Raw genomic sequence first — 22,831 nt, forward strand, 5'->3', positions numbered from 1 at the left:
AGTGGGGGGTGTCCAACTCGTGGTTTTAGTTCAGGTTGTGATCTCATGGGTGGTGGAACCAGGGCCCCTGCACTGGGCTCCCCACTCTGTGGGGAGTCTGCTTGGGAATTCTCTCCCTCTGTTCCTACTCCCCACTTCCAAGCCCGGCTCATGCGTATACTCCTTCTCTCTCTCTCTCTCTCTCTCTCTCCCCCTCTCAAATGGATAAATAAATATTTTTAAAAAATGAAGAATAAGGAAAAATATGCTTAGAGGTGGTTTGGTTTAAGACAGCCAAAGCTTCATCTTCATAACTGGGAAGTCAAAGATATATATATAGAGAGAAAAATCAATAATGAGCATAAACAGGTTATTTAGAAATATGGAGGGAAGTACTAGGGGGAAAAAACAGCAAAAAGAGAATGGATGCCTTTGGGAACAAGGTTCTGGGGTGGGAAGGAATAACACAAGTTGTTGTTTTTGACCATAAATCTTGTATTTTTTACTTTTCAACTTTATATGTGTATACTTTAATAAAAATAAAAGTACAATAAACAAATATATGTTCACTTTATATAAAAAATGTATCACTCAAATTCAAAGTCATCCCCACATTTCCTGTTGGTCTTACTCCCCAGAAATAACCACTATTTAAATGTTTAGTGTGTAGCCTTCTAAATCTTTTCTATGCCTATAAAAAAACACACAGGCACAACGCTTCTTTTCAAACAAATAAAAAACAAAAGAAGGGATCATATCATAGTGGTTTTGCAACTTGCTTCTTTGCACTCAACAGGGATCCCCTTGTTTTATCAGTGACATCTTTCTAAAGCACACAGAAAAAAACATATTTTTTACTAGCTACATGGAAGTATGGTAGGCTGAATAATGCTCCCCCCAAGGATGTCTAGATCTTATTTCCCAGAATCTGTGAATGTTAGCTTATGTGGCAAAAAGGACTTTCCAGGTGTGATTAAATGAAAGATCTTGAGATAGGAAGATCCTGGATAATCGACTAGATGGGCTGAAGTAATCACAAGGGTCCTTGTAAGTGGGATGGAGGAGGGTCAGGATCAAAGAGAAGGAAGCAGAGATCAGAGGAGAAAGAGAGAAAGAGAGAACTGAAGTTGCTATAGTTGCTAGCCTTGAAGATGGGGGGGTGGGGCGGAATACTACACCAGCCAAAAATGCAGGCAGCCTTGAAAAAAACTAGAAAAGGAAAGAAAACAGACTCTCCCTTGGAACCTCCAGAAGGAACACAACGTTCTATCTTCTAGCAAGTTTATCTTTCTTAGCCATGATTACCTGATGACATCCAAATCTATCTTCAGTCCCGGCCTCCATCCAAGCTAGATAGACCCTAATATTCAACTGGATAGATACCTCTACCAGTAGATGCCAAGCACTTCAAAAGTCAAACTAAGTCGTGGCTTGTTCCCTAGTTCAGAAACTTTGGAATCCTTCTGGACCCCTTCTTCCACCCACCTCGTCCAGTCATGACCTGTCACTTTTACCTCCTAAATGTCTCTTAAATCCTTCTATGTCTTTCCAATGATAGAGTGTCGGTCTTCAGTAAATATCTGTTGGGGGCACCTGGGTGGCTCAATCAGTTAAGCATCTGCCTATCTGCCTTCGGCTCAGGTCGTGATCCTGGAGACCTGGGATCAAGCCCTGTGTCAGATTCCCTGCTCCACAGGGATTTTGCCTCTGTCTGTCTCTCTGTCCCTCATGAATAAATAAATAATATCTTTTAAATAAATAAATAAATGTTGACAGTCTTTTCTCCTGTGCCACAAACTTTGTTCACGCCTCCATCCTTTCTCTCCTAGAACAACTTTAAACTAGTGTCTATGCTTCACAGTCTTACCTTTCTCTAATTTATTCTCCATTCTGCTACCAAACTTCTTAGTCATCCTTAAACAGAATTCAGGCCCCTTGTCAGTTACCTCAGATAAAATCAAACTCTTTGCCATTAGATACAAGGCCTTTCATATTTGGCAGCTGTTGCCATCACCACATTTATACCACTCACCACCTCACACTAAACTCTATACTGCAGACATGTTTTACTCAGCTTTTTTTCTCACCTTTGGACATCTATACAAAACATTCCCTCTGCCAGGAAGAATGTTCTTCTCTCCACGCCCACTTTTGCTGTATTTATTCCTACCTGTTCTTCAGAGTTCAGCTTTTCTCCTCAGAGAAGCCTTCCCTAATTCCCCCAAACTAAATGAAGTGTCCTTCCTGTGTATTCTTCTAGCATCTTAAGTTTCTCTTCTATAATGGCATTTATCAGACCACACTACATGTGCCTGTTTACTTGGCTACTTGTTTTCACTGTGCCTGAATGATGGTGCCTGGTAAACAAGCACTGGTTGAATAAATAAACATAAGACACACAGCAGAAACTCCAGAAATACTTGGGATAACCAACAGTCATATAACATTTGAATTTTTAAATGCAAATTAAAATGACAGCTTCACAAATTCTAGGAAGTAAAATTAATAAAATACTCACTGAATTCCTCTCCGCCTTATTATAACTCAATTTTTCACAAATGAATGAGATTAGATCTCTCCTGAATATTCTTTTTACTGGCAGCTACTCAAATTGACAGATCTGATCCAGAAAAACATGAGGCCAATTCTATGTTTTCTCAGGCTAAAGGGAAAACTGTGAACATAATCTGTAAATCTGGATAATGGCTTTATCTGAGACCCTCAAAAATCACTCTTGCACCTGCCACATTGATATAAAAAATGTGGACAGGAAGCCAGAGTTTATCTAATAACCAGCAACAGTCTTATGAAGCAAGATCAGCTCATGGTCACCATAATGACCGTGGGTCAAATAAGTACCAAACTGAATTCAAAGGTTTCAAGTGAGTATGTTCTTATCTAGAACTAAGCTGTCCAATATAGCAGCCACCAGCCATAATGCTATTAGGCACTGAAACGTGGCCAGTCCAAATGGAGCTATGCTTTAAGTGTAACTCCAGTACCAAAAAAAAGAATGTAAGCTATCTCATTAATAACTTTGCTATCAATTTCATGTTAAAATGGTAGTATTCTGGATATGTGGGATTAAATAAAATGTTATTAAAATTAATTTCATCTGTTTTTTTTTAATGTGGCTGCTATAAAACATTAAATATATGGCTCACATTATATTGCTGTTGGACAGAGCTATTCTAGAACCATTAATCAAAACTTCCTGGGGCACCTAGGTGGCTCTGTCAGTTAGGCATCTGTCTTCAGCTCCCTGTGCCCTAGAATCAAGCCCCACATTAGGTTCCCTGCTCAGCAGGATATCTGCTTCTCCCTCTCCCTCTGCCTGCCACTCACCCTGCTTGTGCTCTCTGTTAAATAAATAAAAATGTGGGGCGCCTGGGTGGCTCAGTAGGTTGATGCCGCTGCCTTCGGTTCGGGTAATGATCCCAGGGTCCTGGGATCAAGCCCCGCATGGGGCTCCCTGCTCAGCAGGGAGCTTGCTTCCCCCTCTCTCTGCCTGCCTCTCTGCTTACTTGTGTCTCTGTCAAATAAATAAATAAAATCTTTTAAAATAAATAAAAATCTTTAAAAAATAAGATTTTTTAGGGGTGCCTGGGTGGCTCAATGGGTTAAAGCCTCTGCCTTCGGTTCAGGTCATAATCCCGGAGTCCTGGGATCGCCCCACATCGGGCTCTCTGATCGCAGGGAGCCTGCTTCCTCCTCTGTCTCTGCCTGCCTCTCTGCCTACTTGTGATCTCTGTCTGTCAAAGAAATAAATAAAATCTTTAGGAAAAAAAAAAAGATTTTTTAGATCTTTAAAAATCTTTATAAAAAGATTTTAAAAATCTCCAAAAAAAGATTTTAAAAATCTTCAAAAAATAAATAAAAACTTAAAAACAAAACAAAACTGCTTAAAGGCACCAAGTTTAGAATTTACAAAAAGCTGCAACATTTGAATATAAGATATAGATAGGACATTCTCTAAGAAAAACTGTATCTGATGAATTATCCCTCTTATAACACTGGATAGACTTTCCCTCTAAAAACTATAGGAAGGTATATTTTGTCCTTGGAAAACTTCACAAACTCACTTGGGGATGAAGCTACCCATAAATTCTACCCATACTACTACATAAGTTCTTCTCTTTGCAACCCACTGCCCCTTTACCCCATTCAACTACTATTCTCTTCTAGTCACATAGATTTATCACAGGAAGAGACCGAGGCTTAAAAAGTACAAGCAGAAGATGGAGACAAGACTAGAACTCTATTGGAACTAGGCCACTAGATAATTTTGAATTAATAGGGAAGCATAACTTACCTAGTTACTATAAAATACAGCCAACAAACTATTCACAACAGTGAATTATCCCCAACAATAAGAATACATAAACTTTGATCCTTTCTCTTCAAGCTTTCTCATATTCATCCCTTCCTCTCTACTACCTCTAGTCTTACACATTCATTGCCTCATACCTTAAACGTCACAATAGCCTTCTGGCTGACCTAACTCTAATTTCTGCATCCTACTGCCAAGCAATCTCACTAAAATACAATTTCATTCAATTCAAATACTTCTGTATGAATCTCTCTACATGGTCCCTACCCTCGAAGAATTCATCACCTAGTAGAGAAGACATATATCTCATAATTCCTTTATCTAAAGTCCTCCTCCGTACAACCATTTGAAGAACAATTTGTTGATATCCAGAAGAACTGAAGGTATGTCTACCCTTTGATCCAGGGATTCCACTACTAGGAAGCTGCCATATCTCCTTAACACACACACACACACACACGCAAAGAGAGGAAACATGTATAGGAACATTTACAGAAACATTATTTTTAATAGAAAAAAAAAAACCTAAGTGTCCATCAACAGAAAAATATTTTTAAGCTTTTATTATAAAATCTTTCAAATATAGAAAAGTATGTGTATGCATATAAATGAATATATGTGTGTATACACAAACACACACACACACATATGCCCCATCACCCACATTCTAAATTAAAAGTTGGCCATCTTGCTTCATCCTACTCCTTTCTAAAAAAATGTACTTTACAGCTGGCACATGCTGCATTTGGTTGTTATATATCTAGATTAATTATATTCTCGGACAGTTCCCCTTCCCCCCACCACCCCACCCTTGTTTTCCTCTCCCATGACATTAAATGGCCAGTTTATCTGTATCTCACATTCTGTATTTTTCTGCTTGCTTCACCCAAGGTAGTACTTAATTTCTTTCATCACCCATATTTCTTATAAACTGAAAGTTAGTCTGAAAAGTTAAATTTGGTACAAAAACCCCTCAGTTGATGCACTATACTTGATACTGAATCACATCAGGAAGAACATATTTTCTGGTTCATTTTTAGTGATACTAGGATTAATAACTAAGCTAGTAATAGCCCGATCCTTCCACTGTAAAAATTTTATTGTTCTGAGACCAACTAGTACTCTGTGGAGTATTTTGGGACCATGCAAATATCCAATTCCCAATGAACCTTTTGCCTAACAATTTCAGGACCCACTAATGATCCTGGCCTAAGTCAAATATTTCATAAAAGGATGTAACAAATTGTGACTTTCTGATTCTGTAATTCTTTCTATATTTATCATCTGGCATTCCTCACTAACTGTAATACATTTTTACTAAAAAAGCAGTTCAAATGTTAAATTACCAATTTTCAGAGAAAAGGATAGGTATAACAGCCATCTCCATTTGGCTTGTTTTTTTAAATTGTCATATATTGTTTCAAATTACTCTCCTTATTCTCCTTTATGTTCAAACTGTCCCAACTTTGGTCAACAAGGGCCTCTTTGGGTAGGCTTTTGTTGTGTCTTTGAAAGCTTTCTTGCTTTGGCACAAGATATTCCAGGTTCACTAGGTATATTCCCTGCCCCAGTACTGGAATCAGGCATTTCTTTGAGGATTCTAAATGGAAGTACTTGAAGACCAAAACTGGTGTAATACAAATATACCTACCAAAGTAACATAGTATGTTTCTATATCCTTTCAGTGGACAGAGCTAATAAAGAAATACATTATTTGGGTGGAATTAAGAAATATATATATATATATATATATATATATATATATATATATATATATATATTAAATCCTGAATTCAAACTGACATCTATAATTCAAGTACATCACTATATTCTTTTTGCTTAGCTTCTTTGATTTTATACTTACATTTCTATTGGTTTCTAACATATAAGCATAAAAACTTACTGGCTTTAACCTACAACATGTATCAAATGATATAAAAATAAAAATACCAATACTATAACTAGCAATAAAACGAGTGAAGTTTAAGATTTCTTTCAGTTTTTGTCCTTAGCATATATGCCATTTGATACTGAGCTCAAAAGTCACTTGAAGGAGAAGAATGAATGAAACAAGATGGGATTGGGAGGGAGACAAACCATAAGTGACTCTTAATCTCACAAAACAAACTGAGGGTTGCTGGGGCAAGAGGGCTTGGGAGAAGGGGGGTGGGGTTATGGACATTGGGGAGGGTATGTGCTATGGTGAGTGCTGTGAAGCGTGTAAACCTGGCGATTCACAGACCTGTACCCCTGGGGATAAAAATATATTATATGTTTATAAAAAATAAAAAAGAATTTTTTTAATCATTAAAAAAATAAATAAAACAGACATGCATACTTTGTATGCAGAAAATGATACAAAGTTAAAAAAAAAAGTCACTTGAGATTGTGTTTTCCTCCATGTATTTAAGCAACTATTTTGATATACACATAGGTTCATTTGTTCAACTTTGTTCTCAATTTTAGAGATTTTTATTTTCATTTAATTGTAATTTTTGAATGTGTAAAACATTTACATAATTCAAAAGTCAAAAACCAAATACACTCAGAAATCTTACTTCCATTCCTGTTTCCTACACATCTTTCCCATTCACCCTCTCCCCCCACCACCAGATAACAATTTTATTAGTTTCTTTTTTTTTTCCTAAAGATTTTATTTATTTATTTTGACAGAGAGAGATCACAAGTAGGCAGAGAGGCAGGCAGAGAGAGAGGAGGAAGCAGGCTCCCCGCTGAGCAGAGAGCCCCATGCGGGGCTCGATCCCAGGACCCTGAGATCATGACCTGAGCCGAAGGCAGCAGCTTAACCCACTGAGCCACCCAGGCGCCCCAATTTTATTAGTTTCTGATCTGTATTACCAGTCTTTCTTTTTGCAAAAGAAATGAATTAATTTATGTATTCTTACTCCCACACACACTTTTTTTTTTTTTTTAAGATTTTATTTATTTGACGGAGATCATGGGTAGGCAGAAGGCAGGCAGAGAGAGAAGAAGGGAAGCAGGCTCCCTGCTGAACAGAGAGCCCAAGGCAGGGCTTGATCCAGGATCCTGGGATCACGACCTGAGCAGAAGGCAGAGGCTTTAACCTATTGAGGCCCCCACGCGCCACCCCCCACACACACACACACTTCTTACACCAAAAGAGCATACTACATACACTGTTCTGCACTTTGCTCTCCCCACCACTTAATATATATATACTGGAAAATTCTCCATAGAGATTTACCTCATTCTATTTTATACCTGCAGAGTACTATATGAAAATACCATAGTTAAATAGTAATCTTTTACAATCTAGCAATCAAGCCAAAAGATCACCTCACAGTTCAAGGCCTTCATCAACTGCTCCAACCTTGCACCTTCACCTCGTCCATTTTTCTCAACTCCCACTTCATACAGGAACCCCCAGCAGCTGTCAGATTCTAAACAATTATTCCTTATTCAATATGTACTCACCTTATTCCAGACCCAATGCCTTCTTCCCTTGTGCTACTTGCCCAGTTTTGATGGCTACGTATCTTCTCTGCAAATCTGGTACTTTACAGCCCATTTCAAACATTTCTTTTTTTCTAATAAGCCTTCCTTAAATGAGCTAATTCCTCTATGCTTCCCTTTAAATTTTCTCAGGGATTTATACCATAGTCCTTGTTTCCCTTCATTCATTAAACAAATGTTTGCTGAGCATATATGTGCCAACAGAAAATGAACAAAGACAAGTCCCTACCCTCACAGAGCTTGTGTTCTTGGGGGAAGCATAGAAATCAATTGACCAACAAATAATAGCAGTACCAGTAGGGATAAATGCTATGAAGAAAATGTAAGGCACGTTAAGAAAAGAGAATACTAGATCAGAGATGGGGAACTGCCATTTTAAACAAAGTTAAGGAAAGGCCTCTTTGAGGAGAGGACATTTGAGTAAAAATATGAATTAAGGAAGGAAGGAGAGCAAGGAAGGATTCCAGAGAAAAGCATCACGAAGGAGAAGGTCACTCTTTTGGCTGCTCAGCATCAGAGCATTTTCATATGCCCAGGGAATTCCCCTCTGATGAGTCCTGAAAGAAGCCAGAACCTTCACCTATTAGTGAAGCTAAGTATTTGCCTCCCCAGCCTCCCATACAGCTAGTCTTATGACCTCCTTCCACCAAAGCATCCATGCTGGATTTTAACTTATAAGATAATGTAAAAAAAAAAAAAAAAAAAAAGGCAGGAAGTATACTGAATCCATTATGGCAAGAGTAGAAGCAGATTCCAATGACAGTACTGGTAATGGTTTCTTCTGTGACAATTCCTTTTCTGCTAAATTAACCAGACATGGTTTTCAGTTTTTAGAACTAAAGTTTGGGGGTTTGGGGGGTTTCTGTTTTAAGAACTAGGAATTCTGACTGTTCCTCATGATCCAGGGAGATGGACCAGCAAGTATAAGGGCCCTGGGTTAGGGAGAAAAAGGACAGCACATGAAATCACAGAGATGGGCATGAGCCACATCACACAGGGCTTTTTGGAACTAGTAAGAAGCCTGGGTTTCATTGAGTTTACTAGGAACTTGTTGGAATGTTTTAAACAGGAGAGTGCTGTGACGTGTGTGTGTGTGTGTGTGTGTGTTGTCCATTAAGGCATTTTATTTGCACATATGTTTTACATCCCTAGAAAAAGAATCCTAGGATTTTCCCACCTGCATGCTTCTGTCTTGCTTCTCTGTGGTCCATGATTAGTACAATGCTTAGTACAATGACACCATACTGGCAGGATGGGAGCAGATTATTCTGCCATTTTTCTAGACCTTTGAGCTGCAGAGCAAATCTGGGACTGATCAATCCACACTTATTCAACCCACCCTTGAGGCTTACAACAATTTTCCCAGCTCTGTCATCATCAATGATTTCAAATGCACCCATGTAACCACGTTTCATGCTTCATCATCACAGTTAGAAACCAGACAAAGGCGGCGCCTGGGTGTCAGTGGGTTAAAGCCTCTGCCTTCAGCTCAGGTCATGATCCCAGGGTCCTGGGATCAAGCCCCGCATCACATCACGCCCTCTGCTCAGCAGGGAGCCTGCTTCCCACTGCCGCCCCCACCCACCCCCCCCCACCCCTGCCTGCCTCTCTGCCTACTTGTGATCTCTGTCAAATAAATAAATAAAAATCTTAAAAAAAAAAAAAAAGAAGAAGAAGAAAACAAAACAAAAGAAACCAGACACAGACAAAGACTTGGAGTAGGGGCTAACAAGAACCTGGTGTTTGCCTCTTTTTGGCATTGTTAATGTTCTTGAGAGAATCTGCCAGGACATTCATGTGTACCATTATGAAAAGACGGTAGAAGGAGCTGATTTATATTTTTTAAAAATTACTACTGTTTTATATTGGTAGTTCATAGAGGAAAGCAAGGATTGAGGCAGGAATACTAGTTAGGAAATTATTCCAGGCAAGAGCTGATACTGCCTTAGGCTAGGATGATACCTACATAATCATTTAAACTTTTTACCTCTAATTATATATCTAAGTTTAAATCTAGCATCGAATTTTGTGCTCTCTATTCGTTATCTGTTCAGGTTCTCTCCTGTCTTCTTCTGGACTGATTCTTTTTTAATATTTTACCTATTTCTCTTACCGATTTAGAAGTTACATACTCTATTTTTGTTCTTGTAGTTATTTCCTAGAAATTATACCATGCATTAAAGTCTAAAATTAATCAAAATCTTGTTTTAAAATACCTAAGCAAGCATCAACCAATGACAATGTGTGGACCCTGTTTGGATTCCAATTTGAAGAAACTAAATGTAAATTTTTAAAAAACTTTTTTAAGTTTTACAGTGAAAATATTTGGTATGATACCATAATGAGGGACACATGTATGAGATACTTGCCCAAACTCAAAAGAATGTAGACCAACAATGAATCATAATGTAAACTACAGACTTTAGGTGATTATGATGTGCCAGTGTAGGTTCATCAATTGTAACACATGTACCACTCTGGTGGCAGATACTGATAATGGGGGAGGTTATCCATGTATGGGGCAGTTGGTGTACGGGAAATCTTTGTACTTTCCCCTCAAGTTTGCTGTAAACCTAAAACTGCCCTATAAAAAAATCATAAATGTTAAAATAATCATCTTGGAGTGTTAAGGAAATACCTGATAAAGTTCCCTGTTGTTAGATATTCAGTACTTCCCTTTTTTTTTTTGTTCCATGATACATTTCAATAAAGGTGAATGCTGCATTTAAAAAAAAAAAAAGTCATTTTGCAGATAACTAAGGAAAAGTAAACGCTGCCTAAATATGTAATGATATTAGGGAATTATGTTTATTTTTTTCTGGATATAATTATGGTATAGTTTAGGTTTATATATTTTTAGAGATTAAAAACTACTTATGGGTTAAATAATTGATACTTGAGATGTGTTTCTCAAAATACTGAGGAATGTGTAAGAAACCACTGTAGTCTTAAATTGATCATTGTTGAAAGTGGGTAAAAGAGAGTTCATTATACTCTCTTTTGCTTTTACATATTTAAAGTTTTCCATACAAAGGGTGTTTTAAAAAACTTATCCTCCTAGACAACACAAAGACCTTAGAACCTAGAATCCAACTTATTCCCCTTCTGCTATTGCCTTGTCTTTTAATCCATTAGACATTCTTACTGTTGTATGCAGTCAAGATTCACTTTCATCTTCCAAACACGTATTACTTTCTTTACTTTTCAGCCCTTCATACAAGTCTTTCCTCCAACATGGTAATCAATTTCATCCTGCCCAAAGTATATCCTATAGAACTGCACTAATAAGGTGCATGTGGCTATTTAAATTTAATTAAGACTTCATCTCAATCACACTAGCCACATTTCAAGTGTTCAACAGCCTAATGTGGCTTAAGACAATCCTGAGCAGCACAGATAAAGAATATTTCCGTCATCACAGCAACTTCTACTGAAGAGTGTTGGTGTAAATTATCTTTAATGAGTGAGATGCTGGTGACAATCTGCTTTTCTCAAAATATCTTTATTTCACCATAGTTCTTTAAAGATATTTTCACTGGATATAAAATTCTAGGTTGGCAAGGTCGTCCCCCCCCCCCATTTCATATTGCAGACATCATTTTACTATCTTCTGACTTCCATTGCTATTGTTGAAAAGTCACCTGTTTGTCTAATGCTCACTCCTTTGGTGGTTACCTTCTTTTTCTCCAGATAGTCTTAAGATTTTTCTCTGTGTCACTGGTTTTCTGCAATTTCATTATGATGTGTCTAGATATGGATTTATTTTTATCCTAATTAGCCCTCATCAGAACTTTTGTATCCTGTTTTGATATCTTTTTATAGTTTCATGTTTTCTGTCTTTGTATTTGCCATTTCTGTAAATACAGTAGGCATGGCTTTTTTTTTTTTTAATTATTTATTTATTTATTTGAGAGACAGAGAATGAGAGAGAGAACCTGAGAGGGGAAAGGTCAGAGGGAAAAGCAGACTCCCCATGGAGCTGGGAGCCCAATGCAGAACTCAATCCTGGGACTCCAGGATCATGATCTGAGCTGAAGGCAGTCGCCCAACCAAGTCACCCAGACTCCCATAAGCATGGTTCTTTTATCATGTATCTTCTAATTCTATAAATGATGCCTACAAATAACTATTTCTGCTGTTGTTTCTGTTCATGTTTCCTTGTCTCCTCGTATGCCAGCTTATCTTTGACCATGTACTGGTCAGTGTCCTTAAAAAATTATTTGTAGAGACATCTAAAATGAAGAACTGTTCTTCCACGGAACATCTGCATTTGCTTCTGCCAAGCACCTAGGGGACACTATAAATGAGGGACTGCCCTAAATTAAGTCATGGTTTAAATTTCCCTTTCCTTGCTAGGCTATGGCCACAACTTTATACAGAGACTTCTTTCTTTTCTCTTTTTTCTCCTGCTCTGCTCAGCACCAAACCAACATGCAGTCCCTTCATATTTGGCTGGAAAGTAAACAATGAAAGGGGAACAGGAATTAGCTCTGATTTATCCTTCTCCTGCAGGTGTAGACATATGGAGTCAAAGCCTAATTAGGTAGGATCTCTTGTAAAACTTTACATGTCCACATGTCAGATAGGCTTTGAATCTTGATTTTTGTCCACCTCTCCCCACAAGTGTGATGAAAAGAAACCTAAAGTTCTTGAAATCTGCAAACATACTCGGGCCAACAGTGGCTTCAGTTCTCCAGATATTCTGCTAACCTCTCTTGGTTTGGGCTTTCTTCCAGAATCTGGTTTACCAAATTCCCCTATCTTTCCAGTTCTTCAAAACTCTTAAGGTGGTGTTTATAGATCTTATCCAGCATTTTCAATTCTTTTCAAGAAGAGGATGGGTAAATAATCTAGCCCACCATTACCCAGAGGTAATATCTATTTTGAAGTTGAGCTAACAGAACTTCCCTATGTATTAGATATCAGTGTACAAGAAAAAGAAGAGTCAGAGGTGACATCTAGATTTTTGGTTTGAATAATTTGGTGAAAAGTGGGATTATTTTGGTGGGCAAAGTGGGATGGGGGGGTCAGGTGTTAAGGGTTTAGTCACAGACTAAGTTCGAGATGCCTTAGCTAGGTTTTAAGTTTCTTAAAGTTATAAACAAGGCTTTTATTTTAGTGCCATTTATACCCATAGGTACTTTATAACACTGTTGCACACATAGTTGGTATTCAACTAACTAAAGATTTCTCTACCTCAGTACTACTGACATAGTGGGTCTGACAATTCTTTGTTGTAGGTTTTTTTGTGCATTGTAGGTTATCTGGCAGCATCCCTGGTCTCTACACATTAGATGCTAGTGGCACCATCCTGTCCCCCATTTTATAACATTAAAAAAAAAAATGTCTCTAGATATTGTTAAATGTCTCTCAGAGGTAAAATATCCCTGACTGAGGACACTAATGCTTCTTAAAGTTAATTGCTATACACTGTGCTATTACCATTCTTTCACTCAACTGGACACCAAAAATACACAAGATTTAAGAATCCATCTAAGCTCAAACCGTAGCCAATCCCAAATGAGCATTTCTCAAATTATGTTTCCTAAAGCACCAGAGGACTGCAGTCCGGAGAAAGACAGTGGTGAACAGGTAATCTTAGGTTGGTGGTGACAAAACAGTTTCACCCTCACTAAAGCAAGACCATCTCCAACTGTTACAAGTTTATACATATAATACTACTGTAATTTTTTTAAAGATTTTATTTATTTGACAGAGATTACAAGTAGGCAGAGAGGCAGGTGGGGGGTGGACGGGGAGCAGAGAGCCCAATGCGGGACTCGATCCCGGGACCGGGGATCATGACCTGAGCTGAAGGCAGAGGCTTTAACCCACTGAACCACCCAGGTGCCCCCACTATTGTAATTTTTAAAAGAAAGCTATTGCCAGCAAAATGTCTTTTCTTCAGATACAAAATGGTTAAATTTTTAACCATTCTCAAGCAAGAATTACTTAACAGCTTTATTTTATTGCTATTCTACACCCAAATCCTTATTAACATAAACCTAGAAAAGATTTACTAAATCCATCTGCAAGTCCTGGCATGTATGTGTTTTATTTGTGCTTCTCCCTCACCCCCTTTTTTTTTTTTTTTAAAACTCTGGCCAAATAGAAATCAGGTAAAAGTTATATAGATAAATTAAGGCCTCAAAATCAGATTCTGAAATAGAACTCGTTCAAATCAATTGGAATGACTGGGGTATGTTATACAAAGCTATCTTTATTTCTTTGAATTTCAGATATCAAAAGATATAATTAAATCGGATGGAACCATACTAATAAATTTAGTTCCTGGGGTACCTGGGTGGCTAAGTGGTAAAGCCTCTGCCTTCAGCTCAGGTCATGATCCCAGGGTCCTGGGATCAAGCCCCACATCAGGCTCTCTCCTTGCTCGGGAGGGAGCCCGCTTCCCTTCCTCTTTCTCTGCCTGCCTCTCTGCCTACTTGTGATCTCTGTCTGTCAAATAAATAAATAAAGTCTTTAAAAAAAAAAAAAAAATTTAGTTCCTGATCCCCACATAAGCTATGTATTTATCAATACACATTCTCTATTTCTCTGTCTACATTCTACCTGTATATACCAATGTCCTTATTTAACTGTAAAATTATGATGTCATTACAAAGCTGTTCTCCATAAAACCTAGAATATCAATGGCTACAATCTAAGATAAAAAATATTTATTGATGACTATTTTGTATTTATTTATTTGAGGGGGGAGAACATGTGCATGGGAGGAGGGGCAGACGAGACGGAGAAGCAGGCACCCCGCAGAGCAGGGAGCCCAACATGGTGCTTGATCCCCAGGCCCTGCGATCATAACCCAGGTGGCAAGCAGGCACTTAACTGAGACATCCAGATAACCTTATTGAGGACTATGTAATATTTATTAAATATCATTTAATATTTATTATATAATATTAATATTTTTAAATATTCATTTTAAAATAAACTCAAGTTCCAAGGTGCCAGGGGCTTGGGACTGAGTCCCATGTCGGGTTCCCTGGTCAGTGGGGAGTCTGCTTCTCCCCCTCCCTCGGCCCCTACACCTCACTTGTGCTCTTTCTCTCAAATAAAATCTTTACAAATAAATAAATAAGCTCAAGTTCCATATCCAAAGCACATGAATTACAGACACATATACATACCCAAACACTAAACTAAGGACTAAGGATTCATCAAGTAGCATGTCTAGAACTTCCCAAGCACCTACCAAAACTTAATCTTCCTCCCATATTCCCTGATATTGCTACCACCCTTTTTACCTCTCAAATTAGAAACCTGAGAACTGTCCTTTAACATTCTCTTGCTCCTCATGTCTTTACATGCAGTTGGTCATCAAATACTATAAGGTCTACTCTGCATCTTTTTCTCTGAAATTCTTTTTTTTCAATAGCCAATAGTTTTACATAGCTCAAAAATCCAAGCCCAGAAATGTTTACACTGAAAAGTCTCAGTGGAAGCATTTACACTATTATCACTCCCCTCACAAATAATCCCCTTTGCGAGTTTCATGGGTATCCTTCCACTATTTCTATTATTATCAAAAGATAGCATTACTACATACACTGTTCTCCACTTGCTTTTCTTAACACATCCTGGAGATCTTTCCTATTAGTTAAACAGCTTTCTCATTTTCTTAAGCTGCTTAGTATGCTATTGTGGAGATAGGTCTTAGTTTATTATGGATGGACACTATTACTATTATATACAACACTGCATAAAGCACTAATATCTGTGTAATTATATCATTTCGTTTCATGTAACTGTAGGATAAATTCCCTGAAGCAGGACTGCTGAGACAAAAGTAAATACAATTCTAATTTTGATACATACTGTGAAATTACCTGAGTCATTTATAAATTAGTCCTCTTCTCACTGCCTTTGCCACTGCATTTTCATGTCTATATTAATGAAGTACCTCCTTAACTGGTTCCTTTCCTTCCCCAACTATTGTCCTTCCTATTGTCAACTGATCATTATTATTTTAATGAATTTATAAATATACACTGTAATATTCTAACTTTAAAATTCCAAAGATTACTGAAAAAGCTAGTTCCCTCTAATCATCCCTCCCAACTCTACTCCCAAAACCCAATCCTCTACCCATCACCCAAGAGATAAGCACTATTATCAGTTGAGGATTACCCAGACCATGTTCTTTGCATTTGCACCCCTCCAAAACATAGCATTGTTCTGGGGGTTTTTTCCTTATATATCTATAAATAGTCTCATATTGTATATACTGCTCTAAAACTTAGTACATGTCATATTCATTTCTCCAAATTATTACGTTATTCCATAGTATGAATATACCAATTTACTTGGTGATTTTAGTAATTTAACCAGTTTTATTTATTTTTCCAGGTTTTTTTTTTTTACTACTATAAACTGCTGCAATGAACATACTTGCATGTGCTTCCTTATGCACACACACTAGTGTTCCTTTAGTACAGAAAATGGGCAGATTTGCTGGGAATACCATTTCAAATTAATACTAACAAACTGCCCACATCAATTTACACCCCCAATCCAATTTATAGTCCCAACAACAGCTTATAATGTTTATTATTTCCTCATAATACAGCCAATTTTAACATTGGCAAGTTTTTAAAATTTTGCCTGTATTAACTTTTGCTTTAATATGTATCTCTCAAATTACTAGTAAAATTGCATAATTTTCCAAATATTTGTTGGCCATTTGTATTTCCTCGCCTGAAACTACCTGTTGGTATACTTTTCTATGTCATTCTTTCTTTGTAGAAGGGCATCATATATATTTCTTATTTGTTATATGTGTTACAAATACTCCTCTCAGTCTATTCGAAATTTCTGTATTTTGAACATTGTCATAAAGTCTTACACTGTGGTTTGGTCAAATTAATCAAATTTATCGAAATATCTTCCTAAAACATACAATCATGTATTCTAACGACCTACAGAATACAGAATTTAACCATATGTACATTTAACTTGAAGTGAAATTTAAATAGTTGGCCCCCTACCATTCTATTTCATATACATAAATTCCAGAATTACCCTGAACTGTGAAATCTCCTATTTCCTCAGTACATCTCCATTCTCAAATGCTTCTTACAGAGTAAACTTAACACTGCAATGAGTGAAAGTTTAATGTTAAAAAAAACCTTTCTGGTACAACATAGCCCATAAATGTAAGCCAACTTCCTCTAGGGCAGAGTTGAGGAAACAGCAATGTATTTCATCATGTGAGGAAAAACTGGCTGCATTGGACTTATTGAGAGACTGGATCTCTATCTCGCATGTAGCAACTTCCTACAATGCATTTCCGACCTTTCTGGATCTGGCCAGTGCCTCACTCAAGCCTCCCAACTCACCACCACTTGCCACTTGCATGTATCCTCGAACAATACGGTTACCAAAATTACCCCTACATCCTATTGTTTTGTTACACCATTCCTTTATGTGTTATCCTGCCTGAGAAATCTTCTCTTTACCCCAAGTTACCCCACCACATACTTATATTTCTTCCTCTAAAACTCAGTTCAGACATTACCTTCTCCAACAAGCTTCCGCTGACCTTTTCAGCAAAAAGAATTAATCATTTCTCTATTTTGCCATTGTGCCCTGAACCTCTCATTAATATGTGGATTCCACTCTGTTACAAGGATTTGTTTACAAGCTCTCCTTTCCTATAAGCCTCAGGAAGTCAGGCCCAGTTTATCTTGCTCTTATGTATTTAGAATTCAGCAGTTTCTCGTGTCCCATTCAATAGCTATTTGCCAATTAAACAAGTCCTCTCTATTCAGTAGTTAACATTAAAAACCTATACAGAAAATAATTGAAATCATGATCTTTAACTGAAGATATTTCACAACCTGGAAGAATATGTGGATTATAATAAAAGCAGTCTGTAGTTTTTTGGGTTTTTTTTTAAGATTTTATTTATTTATTTGAGAAAGAGACAATGAGAAAGAACATTAGAGAGAAGGTCAAAGGGAGAAGCAGACTCCCTGTGGAGCTGGGATCCCGATGTGGGACTGGATCCAGGAACTCCAGGATCATGACCTGAGCCAAAGGCAGTCATCCAACCAACTGAGCCACCCCAGGTGTCCTTGTAGGTTTTTTCTTTTTAAGTATTAAGTTTTTAACTGTGAAATGATTTAGTGGGCTAAAGCCAACATTTTTAAAAATATCAGCATATAACAAATGTAATAAAGGTATGTTGTTTCATGAAATCTTTGTTCCAGTCACACATATGCGCGCGCGCGCGCACACACACACGCACAAACAACGTGTATATATGTTATTGATGCAAAATACATTTCTTACTGTAGGTCAAATTTTAAAAAAGTAACTTGAAAGCTACTTCCATTGTTGCTATATGGGTTCAGAGAAGCTTTAAATCAGCAAACAAAAATATGTAGTCAAGGAAGGTTTCTTCAATGAAAGACAACATTTGGAGCAGTCTAGCTCTCCACTACCTCTCTAATCTCACCTATCACTCCCCCTTATTCATTTTGCTGGAGGCACACAAGCCTCAGGAATTATTCCAACAAGCCAAACATGCTTTCACCGCAAGGTCTTAAACATGTTTCTTTGGCCCAGAAAGCTCCTTACTTAAAGAACTCCATCATTTACTCCCTCATTCCAGGACACCCAAAGAGAGCTTTCCCTGACCACCTAAAATAGCAACCATCTCCCACCATTCTAACCCGTTAATCAGTTTTATCCCTTTTCATGCCACTCGTTACCACCTGATATTTACCGTGCACTTCCTTTCCCCTCCTCCCTAATGCCAGCCCCAAGAACACAGACTGTCTTCTGTTTTCATTTCTATTAATACCAGAGATTAGGGCAGTACAGGCATAAAACAAACACTCCCGAATAGGTCATGACAGGTCTATCAAGGAAAAGGAAAAGGAAGAACAGAGGGAGTTGTACCTGAGCATGGTATATTACAGAGGAAACAAGACTCAAGTAAGGCTGAAGAAGCCAAACAATAAAGGTTTGAAAGTCAGAAAGCAGAGTTTGGACTTTATTCTGCAGACAATTCCAAGTCAATGTTCTGAGCAAACGGTGATCCATTCAAACATTTATCCAGTACAAGTTCAATTCACTTTGCTTGGCACAGTGGAGAGCGCAAAGGTCAACAGCACATGTTCTCTCCACTGGCTGTTCAGGTTTAAAAGCAGTGGGTTCAAAAAAAGTTTTAGGAAAAACTGCAAGATGGGTTGGAAGAGGAGACTCCGAAGTGAAAATGGGAAATACAAGGCACTGCAGAGCCTCAAGACAAACTAAGACCCAGTAATCTAAAGAATTGTGCTGACTAATGGATATAAATAATAAGAGAAACATGTATTACAAAAACTTTACAATTTAAATATGATGATTTATTATTACCAAACCATTGCAGAGAACAACTGAAGTGATCAGAGAGGAAAAGTGTGGCAAGATTCCTAGAAAAGCACAAGAATCCTCTTCCTTCTATTCAGTTCACAAAATAAGAAAGAATAGACTCATCGTGGTGATGATGAAAAAAAATGTGCAAATGTGTACTCTGTTTGCTTTTTCAATTAAGTAGAAACCAATGTCACCTTTTGAGAGAGAGGAAGAAGATACGAGAAAACAGAAAAATGTGAGATTAATAAAATAATAGCCAAGAATAGCAAGGGCCCATTGGGAACTGTTCAGCATAAATTCATAATGGCCAAGAAATTCTTTGGACTCACTCACCTTCCTCCATAAATATGCTGACCTGGGTGGTGGGCACAGGGGAAGAGACAGATGGTAGAAAGATCTGACAACAGGTAAATATGAAAGAAGTGACTGGTGTCAAGTTCTGTCAAGTCTGTATCTAATGCGCATAGCAATAAAGGGAGAGAAGCTGAGAGTCTGTATGAAAGAAATGGCTCAAGGCATGGGTGGAGTAATCACAAGGGCAAAGATGTAAGAGTTCATACATACCAGTTTAGGATGTAAGGGAAAATTTTCAGATCATTCCTTAACCAACTGAGCCACCCAGGCGCCCCTAAGATCATTCCTTTAAACATCATACTGTTGGCTAAGGTCTGAATGATTATGTCTCTCACCCACCCCCTCAAATTTGTATGAACTCCTAATGGCCAAAGTGATGGTATTAAGAGGGAGGATGTTTGGGAGGTGATTAGGTCATGAGGAAGGATCATTAAGATTTATGCCCTTATAAAAAGAAACCTGAGAGAGCTCCCATACCCCTTCCGCCATGTGAGGATACAACAGAGAAGCCTGCAACTGGAAGAGGGTCCTTATCACCAACCATGCTTGCACCTTGATCTTGGACATACCAGCCTTCAGAGAACGGAGAGGAAAAATAAATTGTTGTTTATAAGTTACCAAGCCTCCAGCTTTTTATTATAGCAGCTTGGACTAAGGCACTGTTTAAATTTTTTTCTTCTGTCTGGATACATGGTAAGTGCTGTAGACACAAAGTGAGTACAGGAATCAGAAGGGCTGCACAGCCAATAATTTTAACATGAGAGGAAGTGACCTAATTCCAATGTTCAGATCTATAATTAGTATTATGACTTAGGATAAATATCCACCTTAGTTCCCACATCTACAGAATGGGAGGGCATGTTAAACAGAGGTACCATAGTGGCCTCCACTCACCTCCTACAAAAAATTACTGCTGTAGTAAACCAAGTTACCATACAGTAACAGTACTGCTGCGTATTTACCCAAAGAATACAAAAACACCAATTCAAAAGGACATATGCACCCCTATGTTTATAGCAGCATTATTTACAACAGCCAAATTATGGAAGCAGCCCAAGCATCCGTTGACTGATGAATGGATAAAGATGATATGGAGGGGTGTGTGTGTGTGTGTGTGTGTGTAGATACACACACACTATATATATATAATGTGTGTGTACATATATTTTTTTTTCAATGGAGTATTATTCAGCCATAAAAAAGAATGAAATCTTGCTATTTGCAGTGACATGGATGGAGCTAGAGAGTATAATACTAGGTAAGATAAGTCAGAGAAAGACAACTACCATACTATTTCACTCATATGTGGAATTCAAAAAAAAAAAAAAAAAGTAAGCAAAGGGAAAGAGAGAGACAAACCTAGAAACAAACTCTTAATTATAGAGAACAATCTGATGGTTACCAGAGGAGAGGCAAATAGGGAATGGGTTAAATCAGTCATACAGATTAAGAAGCGCACTTGTTTTTATGAGCACAGGGTGATGTATGGAACTATTAAATTACTACAGTACACCTGAAACTAATATAACACTGTATATTAAGTGGAATTTAGAACTTAAATAAAAGAGAAAAAAAAAAGAAATGTCTTGTTCCTCAAGTGTAATGAAACAGAAAAAAAGCTAATTAGGTTAGAGGAACTCTCAAGCCTTTTCTAAAAAATACAACACTAGGTAACAGAATCAACAATATTGGTAGAGGTTTAGCATAATTTATAATAAAAAGAAATAGAAGTGCTCATTTTCTAATTTTTAAATTACCATGGATTATGAAGCTATATAATAACATGAAAAGGTATTAAAATAAAATAGGACTCAAAATTTAATAAATATCCTACAGGTTCCTTACCTGCAATGCCAAAATATAAAAACTCTTGGGTGGCAAAACCTTACCTGCACTGACATGAAGCACTGACAGTCTTTATTAACCCCATTTGGTATAAACCTTCATATGTGTTGCTGCAGAAATAGTAATGTGTTTGAAGTGGAATGAACTCTGTCAAGAGGTTACATTACTATGTTGCCTATATTCAAAAAATTCTTAATTCCAAAAACTATTAGACCCCAAGGGTTTTAGTGGCCTATGATCCTATAATAATAACTGCTAACATTTGCTGAGCTATTAAAATGTGTCAGACACTGTTCTGATCACTTTATATGCAGTAACTCATTTAATACTCCCAAGCACCAAAACGTAGTTATTATAATTACCAATTTTACAAAGGAGCAAACTGAGGCAGAGCGATTAAGTAAATTGCCTAATGTCACAAAGCCAGAGAGTGACTAAGCTGGGATGAATACAATGTTTAAAATATTACACAGAAGAGGGAGAAAACACAAAATTGAGAAGTGATTAATGATAGAATGGTAGGAGTCCATGACTGTTTTCTCATCCCAACTAACATATTACTTCTACAACAGTAAGGAATCAAACTTAAAAAAACACAAAACACTTCATGTGCTTACAAATTCTCATTTATGTGCAATTCCTAAGTCAAACTGCATTAAGTACAGTATAAAATCCAAGCTTCTCAGTTTATGTAAATCTTTAATTTCTTATTGAAATATGACATTTTAATATGCTTTTGATTATAATTAATACATAAAAATATATATTCACTGTAGAAGTCAGAGAATTTGGATAAGCAGAAAGAAAATAATCACTTATAAAACTCCACTCAGAGATAACCACTTAACAATTTGACCTATATCCTTCCAGACATCAATACAATTTTCCTTTGAACAATGCAGGGCTGAAGGGTACAGATATCCACCCACCCATACAGTTGGAAATCTGAGTATAACTTTTCTCTCCCCTGAAACTTAATTATTAATAGCCTACTGACACTAGAAGCTTTACCAATAACAGACAATGGATTAAGACATATTCTGTATAAGTGTTACAAACTGTATTCTTACAGTAAAGCAAGCCACAGGAAAGGAAGTTAGGGAAAAAATTAAGAGAACATACACTTAAAGCACTCTACTGTATTGTCCAAAAAAAAAAAAGGCCTGTGTATAAGTGGACCCATGCAGTTCAAAGCCCTATTGTTCACGGATCAACTGTATATTTGTTTTTTAACCAAAACGGAATTGTGTTTTTAAAATTTTTTTACTTGACATATACCAAGACCTCTCTTCATGTCTTCACGTTCTTCTAACATCATTTTAACAGCTAGGCCCTATTCACCCCACTGTGAATATATATCCTAACAATCACTGTGACCAAGCGTTACTGACTCAAGTCAAACTGCTTGGATCCAAGCTCTGGCTCTATCACTTACTAACTCTACCTTAG

General features: G+C 37.3%; 1 protein-coding gene across 6 annotated transcripts in view; it reads right to left on the minus strand.

Moving 5' to 3' along the window:
* The window catches only part of GABPB1 (GA binding protein transcription factor subunit beta 1), a 67,725-nt gene that overhangs the window by 39,843 nt on the left and 5,051 nt on the right, over positions 1 to 22,831 (minus strand). The window lies entirely within an intron of this gene.

Source organism: Mustela erminea, chromosome 5 (assembly GCF_009829155.1).
Source record: "Mustela erminea isolate mMusErm1 chromosome 5, mMusErm1.Pri, whole genome shotgun sequence".
NCBI classification, from domain to species: domain Eukaryota; kingdom Metazoa; phylum Chordata; class Mammalia; order Carnivora; family Mustelidae; genus Mustela; species Mustela erminea.